Raw genomic sequence first — 8,556 nt, 5'->3', positions numbered from 1 at the left:
GGACAGAGACATGCAAAAAAAATGAAACTAGACCACCAACTTAGACCACACACCAGAGTAAACTCAAGTTGAAGCCAAGACTTAAATGTAAGCCACGACATCATAAAAGTCCTAGAGGCAAACATAGGCATGAAAATTTCAGATGTCCCACATAGCAATAGTTTCACTGATATATCTCCTAAGGCAAGGGGGATAAAGGAAAGAATAAACGAATGGGACTACTTCAAACTAAAAAGTTCCTGCCCAGCAAAAGAAAACATCAGCAAGATGAAAAGGGAACCAATCATATGGGAAAACATATTTGCCAATGATATCTCAGACAACAGATTGATCTCCAAAATATATAAAGAATGTATACATCTCAAAACCAAGAAGACAGACAACCCAATTAAAATAGGGCAAAGGACTTGATCAAACGCTTCTCCAAGGAGGATACACAGAGGGTCCAAAGACATGTGAAAGAAGGCTCAACATCACAAGCCATTAGACAGATGCAAATAAAAACCACAACGAGATACTACTTTACTCTAGTCAAAATGGTCATCATCAACAAATCAGCAAACAAGTGCTGGTGATGATGTGGAGAAAAGGGAACCCTAGTGCACTGTTGATGGGAATGCAGACTGATGCAGCCACCATGGAAAACAGTATGGAAGTTCCTCAAAAAACTAAAAATTGGACCGCCTTTGAATGAGTGATTCTGTTCCTAGGATTATACCCAAAGAATCCTGATACCCCAATTCAAAAAAACGTATGCATCCCTATGTTCATAGTAGCACTATTTACAATAGCCAAGTGCTGGAAGCAGCCTAAATGCCCATCTGTAAATGAGTGGATCAAAAAACTGGTACATTTACACAGTGGAGTACTATGCAGCAGATAGAAAAAAAGAACTCCTGCAATTTGCAAATACATGGATGGAACTAGAGAGAATTATGCTTAGCAAAATAAGCCAGGCAATGAAAGACATATACCATATGATATCACCTAATACAGGAAACTAATGAACAACACATACAAACGTGCCAAATTGAACCAGACGTATGTAATCAGGGAACAGACTAATAGTTACCAACGGGGAAGGGGGTAGGAGAGGAGGGGTAAGTAGGGGAAGGGTTTAGTATAAATAACACATAGACATGGACAACGAGGTAGGGATTGACTGTGGGTAGGGGGAAGAAATGGGGGGAAAGTGGGACAACTGTAACAGAAAAACAATAATAATTAAAAACAAAACAAAACAAAACAAAAAAACCAACCAGATTTCATAGGGCTCTAGCTGCCATAGGATACCTTTGATGGATCTGAGCAAATTGAAAACCTTCTGGACAAAAGTCATCATTCTAGCTGTCACTAAGAACATTCATGGTTCAAGAAAAGAAGTCAAAATATCAACATTAACAGGAGTTTGGGAGAAGTTGATTCTCACCCTCTGGGGTAATGTTGAGGGTTCAACACTTCAGTGGAGGAAGTAACTGCAGATGTGGTGGAAACAGCAGGAGAACTACAACTGGAAGGGAAGCCTGAAGATGTGGGTAAATTGCTACGATTTTATGATAAAACTTCAACAGATGTGGAGTTGTTTCTTATAGATTAGCAGGAAGATTCTATTCTTGAGATGGAACCTACTCCTGCTCAAGAGGCTGTGAAGATTGCTGAAATGACAGTAAGGATGTTAGAATATCACATCAACTTAGTTAATAAAGCAGCAGCAGGTTTGAGGGGATTGACTCATTTTGAAATAAGCTCTATTGTGGGTAAAACACTGTCAAATGGAATTTTATGCTACAGGGAAATCGTTCACAAAAGTAAGAGTCATTTAGGACAGAGAACTTTATCTCTGTATTTTAAGAAACTTTCACAGCCACCCAGGCCTTTAGCAGTCACATTTGATCAGACAGCAGCCATCAACATCAAGGAAAGACTCTCCACCAGCAAAGAGATTATGACTCACTGAAGGCTCAGACGATGGTTAGCATTTTTTTTTTTTTGCAATAAAGTATATTTATATTAAGGCATATACACCATTCTTAGACATACTGCTATTTCACACTTAACGAACTACAGTATATTGTAAACATAATTTTTATATGCACTGAGAAACAAAAAAAATGTATATCACTCACTTTATTGTTATGTTTGCGTATGTGGTGGCCATGGTACAAAACCACAATATCTCTGACATATGCCTGTAAACACACTTACATGTGAGCACCATCACAGTTTCATACCTATGCACAGCAATAACCCAGACAGTTGGTCTATTCTAGCTGATCAAGGGGCTGGAGGTGTTGGCCACACCCTCCTGGAGGTGTGCCCTGGAAGCTCTATCCCTTCACGGAAAGTGTGCAGTGGACAGCTGCAGTGTTCTTGGGCAGAGGAAATTGAGTCAGTGTTTTGGGAAGTTAGGGAGTCATGTCTCCCCATTCTACAACCTAGCTGGCAAAGAGGCTCCATGAGTCTGAAAAGGGAAGCTTAGGAGATGGGCACTGTTAGTCAATTTCTGAAAGGCTGAGAGTTACTTCAGATTTTTGGTTAGCTTAAAAACCAGTGACTATAATTTAGTGTGAAAAGCTCATTTCCTTTAAAATAACCCACTACTTTTTCTTCTAAATTTCGTCGGCAGCCGTCCGTCTCGAGAGATGATGGTGTAGCTTCTTAAGAGTCTATCTGCACCGCCGAGAATGGCTGTGCAGTCCGACTCGGGAGTGACACGGTATCTGTCTCCTCCCGTGTTAAATCGACATCTTACGATGATGCTGGAGTGTCCTCTCCAGTGAAGCTGAAGCTACAGAGCCTGGGCAGGGTGATATGGAAGGTCTGCTGTTGCCCATGCAGCAGACCCCCCCTCTCTTTGCAGCTGAAGGGTCCAAGGGAAAGACGGAGTCAATACAGCTTGGCTTCAGGTGCGCCGCAGGAGTTGCCGGTGTTGACTACAACGTCAAACCGCCTTAGGGACTCCGGCTCCGGATTTTCTGTCGGGGTTTACTCCCTTAGCCTTTCCCCTGAAGAGGTATGCCGCAAGGCAGCGGAGGTTTTTTGGAGTCAGAGTTTTCCTTCTCTGATGTGCCCTGACTGGAAGATCGAACCAGCGACACTTAGCTCGCAGGCCGACGCTCAATCCACTGAGCCAAACCAGCCAGGGACCTTCTAAATTTAATTTCTTAAAAACCTGATGGGCAATACTATTTTAAAAATCTAAGTCATTTTTAATTTCACTTTGAAGTAGTAGTGCATTCCTAATTCCTAGAATAGTATATTACACCAAGGAAATTCCCAACAAATATTTGAATAAATGGTTTTCCAGAAACAAGGGCTTTGACACTTGTAACCATTGTCTACTTCTGTTTGATGTCACCCATGTCTTTGAATCATTTTTCTTGTTTTCCACTCATTGCCTGTGGTCAGCTCCTTGTTAACTTCTGACCCAGAATTTTGTAGGAGTTTCCTAAATGGTTTTACTCTGTTTGATTTTTCCTCTATCTGCTCTGTGCTGCCTGTTATAGCCACCATTTCTTAATATAGTTTTGGTCATTTATTCTGTAAGTATTTCCTGAGCACCTCCATTGTGCTGGGGTCTGTAATGAATACTAGTGTGGAATGATATACTATCCTTGTCAGAAGGAGCTTATAGTCTAGTAGGAGGAAGAGACAAAAACACAAAAAGGTCATTAAAAGTGATGTGATGAAGGCAAATCATGGTCTTTCAAAGTTTGCCTGGCTGTGTGGGAAGGAGCCGAGCTCTGCCTGGAGAGCTCAGGGAGTTTAAACATGGACTTGAGATTTTAAGGTACATAGAATTTGTTAAGTAGACAAGGGCCAGTAAGTACACCTTACTGTGAGGAGACAGCCTGTGTGTATTCACAGAGGCATTTCTAACCTCTGCTTACAGTATTGTTGCTTATGCAACTGAAGTGCAAACTGAGTCACCTGTTCCTATGTCGGCTCTTATCTTTTCCTTCTCAGCTCCTTTCGCATCCTTCCACCTTTTCCTTCAGTCATACTCCTAGACCATCAACACTCTGAACTTCCATCTCTGACATTTGTTCAGATTTTTTTCTCTGTCCTTTCTACCCCATCACCACCATCCACTTATTGAAGTGAGCTTTCTTTCAATCTTACATTTGCAAGGTTGTTGTTTGTTACTTCTGTTAGGATAATTTTAGAATGTATTCTGATTTAGTTATTAGGGGGATGTCTGCTTCCTTTGGTACATTTTGAGACCCATCTTACTCATTTGTCCTGACACCTGATAAACTTTGACTATATAGATGAGGATATTCTACAAAGGCACAATGTCTACATTACTGAGCTGCAGTCTGTGTTCTCTGATTGTGTATCCATTGTTGCAGATGATGACCAGCTTTTGCTTCTGTTGACACAAGACAGAGAGACTTTGTTTCACTCCAGGTTCTGTGGAAAACTGAGAATCCTGTCACACTTATTTTCTTTCCCCTGGAATGATTTGTTAGTGGCCTTTGCTCAATTTCTTCTCCTTCTTTGAAGAAACACAGTTAGGAGGTTGTTGCTTGCTAGATAATTTTGCTTTTCCTAACCTGAGGCTGTGAAGTTGTTCTCCTATATCATCTTCTAAAGGCTTTTACATTTTGCCTCTATATTTTTAGGTCATTAATCTACCTCAACTTGTCATGAGTATGATGTAAAGTATGAGTACAGAGTCATTTTTTTTCCATATTGATATGAAAGTGCTATAGAATTTACAAAATTTTTTAAATTAAAAAAGATATTAAGCAACTTTTTGAAGGTATGATTTACATACCATAAAATAAATAAAATTCACCAATTTCAAGTGCACAGCTCAATGATTTTTAGTAAATTGTCCAGCCATCATCATAATTTAACTTTAGAACATTTTCATTAACTCTCTTGCCATTTATATCTTACCTTCAGTAGGTTCTATTTTGTTTTTCACCTTGAGATCTCAGCAGCATCCAGTACTCTTGGCACCTCCTCGCCTCGAAACTTGCTATACACCTTTCTTTCTTAAGTATATTATTTATTTTATTTCACTTAATTATTTTAGAGAGGGAGAGAATATTGGTGTGAGAGAGAATCATTGATAGTTTGCATCTTGTACACACACTGATCGGGGAGCAAACCCACTACCTAGGCATGTGCCTTGCCCAGGAATGGAATTGCAAACTTTTGCTTTGTGAAATGTTGCCCAACCAACTGAGCCACGTCAATCAGGGCTAATATACATAATTTTATTACCAATTTTTATACAAAATGCAACTTTCTAAAAAGCCCAAAATTTGCCTTTGATGCTAATTTCTATAAGTTTGCTGTACCCCTATACACATATCAAGAAATTAAAGAAGATGGGCATGTTCCAAAAATCAGTCAAACATCTGTTTCGAGACAAGCACATAGCTGGAAACCTCATCCTGAAAAGATATGTATATCGTGAGAAGAGTCATTGTACCGGAGCAGCTCCATTGATGCTATAGGAAGAACAAAGATGAAATGTGGTCAAGATGGTAGTTTAGGTAAACTGGTTTGCCTCCTCTCACAATTACATCAGAATTACAACTAAACTATAGAACAACCATCATTCACAACCATCAGAAATTGAGCTGAATGGAAGTCCTACAATTACAAAAGTAAATAAGAAATCACATGGAGACTGGAAGCAAGGGCATAAAACAGGAACAGAATAGTTCCACACCCACATGTGGCAGATTAAAAATTGGGAGGAATAGCTCAGGATTGAGAGGTCCCAGTTTCAAACCAGCCTCCCTGACCCAGTCGAGGGTTCCAGTGTTAAGAAAAAAAGTCCCCTTAGCTCTGACTTAAAAAACCAGCAGGGATTGGTGTATAGAAGAGAGAAACTTCTGGAGCCCCAGGAAATTCCTCTTAAAGGACCCATGCACAGACTTACTCAAACTTCCTCCTTCTGAGCTCCAGCATGGGGGCAGCAGATTGAAAGACATCAGAGACATATGGGAAGGAATCGAATTATCTGGCATCAGGGTGAGAGTCGGGGTCAGATTTCTCCCTCACAAAAGTACTGACAGAGGTCACTTTTCCTTTCCTGAACCCTGCCCCAACAGAGTGACAGAGCTGGCACATGGGGGCCATATCTGAGACTCCACCAACCTGGCTAACACTGTTGCCCACCTTGGTGATTCTGTGAGGCCCTACTAACCCAACTTTCAGGCCCACCACGCTGTTTCCAGTGGCTTTCCCTATTAAGTGGCTTATCTCAGCCCATGCTTCAGACTTTCTTACATTCTCTCAAACAAGCAGCATCTGCCCTCAGTGAACCTCATGCCTCTTGCTAAGTTGCCCCAGTCTGGCACTAGCAGCAGCTGGGCTTTGTTCACTGCTTGACCTCCACTGGTCAGCTCCAAGCCCAGCACAAGTAGCTACCAGCTGCAGATCACTTTGTGGCAAATGTTGTGTGGCCCCAGACAGAGCACAGGCCGTGGCTGACCTTGGATGTGCCAACATCAATCAGAGTTCAACTACAACAGGAGGGTGTAGACAGCCCACACAGTGGACATAGCTTGAGTACCCAGCTTGGGTAATAGAGGAAACTGTGCCACTGGACCCAACAGGACACGTGCTACATTAAGTCACTCTATCAAGCCTGGGAGACATAGTAGCTATACCTAACACAGGAAAACAAACACAGGGAAGCTGCCAAAATGAACAGGCAAATAAACATGACCCATATGAAAGAAAAGAACAAAATTTCAGAAAAATAGAGACTAAACAAAATTTAAAAAAGCATTCTACCAGGTGCAGAGTTCAAAAGATTGGTTATAAGAATGCTCAAGAAAGTTAGTGAGGACTTCAACAACATAAAAAAGATTCAGTCAGAAGTGAAGGATCACTAATTAAAATAAAGAACAATTTACACAGAAACAACTGCAGAGTGGACGAAGCCAAGGATCAAATCAATGATTTGGAACATAAAGAAGCAAAAAACAACCAACCAGAACAGCAAGAAGAGAAAAGAAACCAAAACCATGGGGATAGTGTAACCAACCTCTGGGACAATTTCAAGCATACCAACATTTGCCTCATAGTGGTGCCAGAGGATAAGAGGATGAGCAGGGAATTGGAAACCAATTTGAAAAAAAATAATAAAAAGAAACTTCCTTAAATTGGTGAAGGAATTAGACATGCCAGCACAGGAAGCACAGAGAGTCCCAAAGAAGATGGACCTAAAAATGTCAACTCTAAGACACATGATAATTGAAATGTCAAAGGTTAAAAATAAAGAGAAAATTTTAAAAGCAGAAAGAGAAAAGCAGTTACCTACAAGGGAGCCCCATAAGACTGTCAGCTGATTTCTCAAAAGAAACATTACAGGCTAGAAGGGATTGGCAAGAATATTCAAAGTCGTGAAAAGCAAGGACCTGAAACCAGGATTACTCTACCCAGCATAAAAAACTATCATTTAGAATCAAAGGACAGATAAAGAACTTCCCAGACAAGGAAAAGTCAAAGGAGTTCATCATCACCAAACCAGTATTACCTAAAATGTTAAAGGGTCTCCTTTAAGAAGAAGATTGAAGCTATGAACAATAAAATGGCAATAAATACATATCTATCAACAATTGAATATAAGAAACAACGTAAACAAGCAGAACAGAGACAGAATATAGATACAGAGAACATTTTGATGGTTGCCAGATGGAAGCAAGGGTTGGGGGGTTGGCTAAATAAGGTTAAGGGATTATGAAGTACAAACTGGTAGTTATAGAAGAGTCATGGAGATACAAAGTAGAGCATAGGAAATAAAGTAGCCAAAGAACATGTATGCAGGACCCATGGACATGAACAACAGTGTGGGGATTTCCTGAAGGAGTCTGTGTGGCGTGGTGGAGGGGGACAGGTGGCAAAAATTTGGGACAAGTGCAACAGTATAAACAATAATATGTAATTTTAAAAATAAAGAAAAAAGATATTTAAAAAAACATTCAATAGTTAGAAACACTTAACGTGAGAAGCTTTAAAATCTAACTGTATTTAGTAGTTCCTCAAAAAGCTATAACCTGCGTTTTTATTATTTTAAAGATTATATTTATTTGTTTTCTGTAGAGAGAGGGGAAGGGAGGGAGAATGATGGGGATAAAAACATCAATGTGTGAGAGAAACATTGATTGGTTGCCTCTTGCATGCCCCCATTGGGAGACCTGACCCACAACCCAGGCATGTGCCTAGACTGGGAATTGAACAGGCGACCTTTCAGTTTGCAGACCAGTGCTCAATCCACTAGGCCACACCAGACATTTTTCAAATGTCTTTTCTCTACAAATAACCTTATCAGCTATATAAACATTTATTCAGGTTTTATATGGAAACTAATGAGCTGCGCTTGATTTTACTTTCTTAGCAAAACAATTGCCTGAGAAAACACATAATATTCCAGGTACTTCTTTACAGGACAGTTATTTATTCTTCATCTTTATCCTCTCCAGCATCTTTCTCTTCTTACTCCTCTTCATCCTCTGGTTCCTATTTTTTAAACCTGTGGGTCTGCCCAGGCCCTTCATTCCCACTTTACTTTGGCCCTTGGCATTG

The sequence above is a fragment of the Furipterus horrens genome, unplaced genomic scaffold (assembly GCF_987537825.1).
Source record: "Furipterus horrens unplaced genomic scaffold, mFurHor1.1.pri manual_scaffold_3, whole genome shotgun sequence".
Classification (NCBI taxonomy): Eukaryota; Metazoa; Chordata; class Mammalia; order Chiroptera; family Furipteridae; genus Furipterus; species Furipterus horrens.
The sequence above is the reverse complement of the archived record's forward strand: the minus strand, read 5'-3'. Positions refer to the sequence as shown.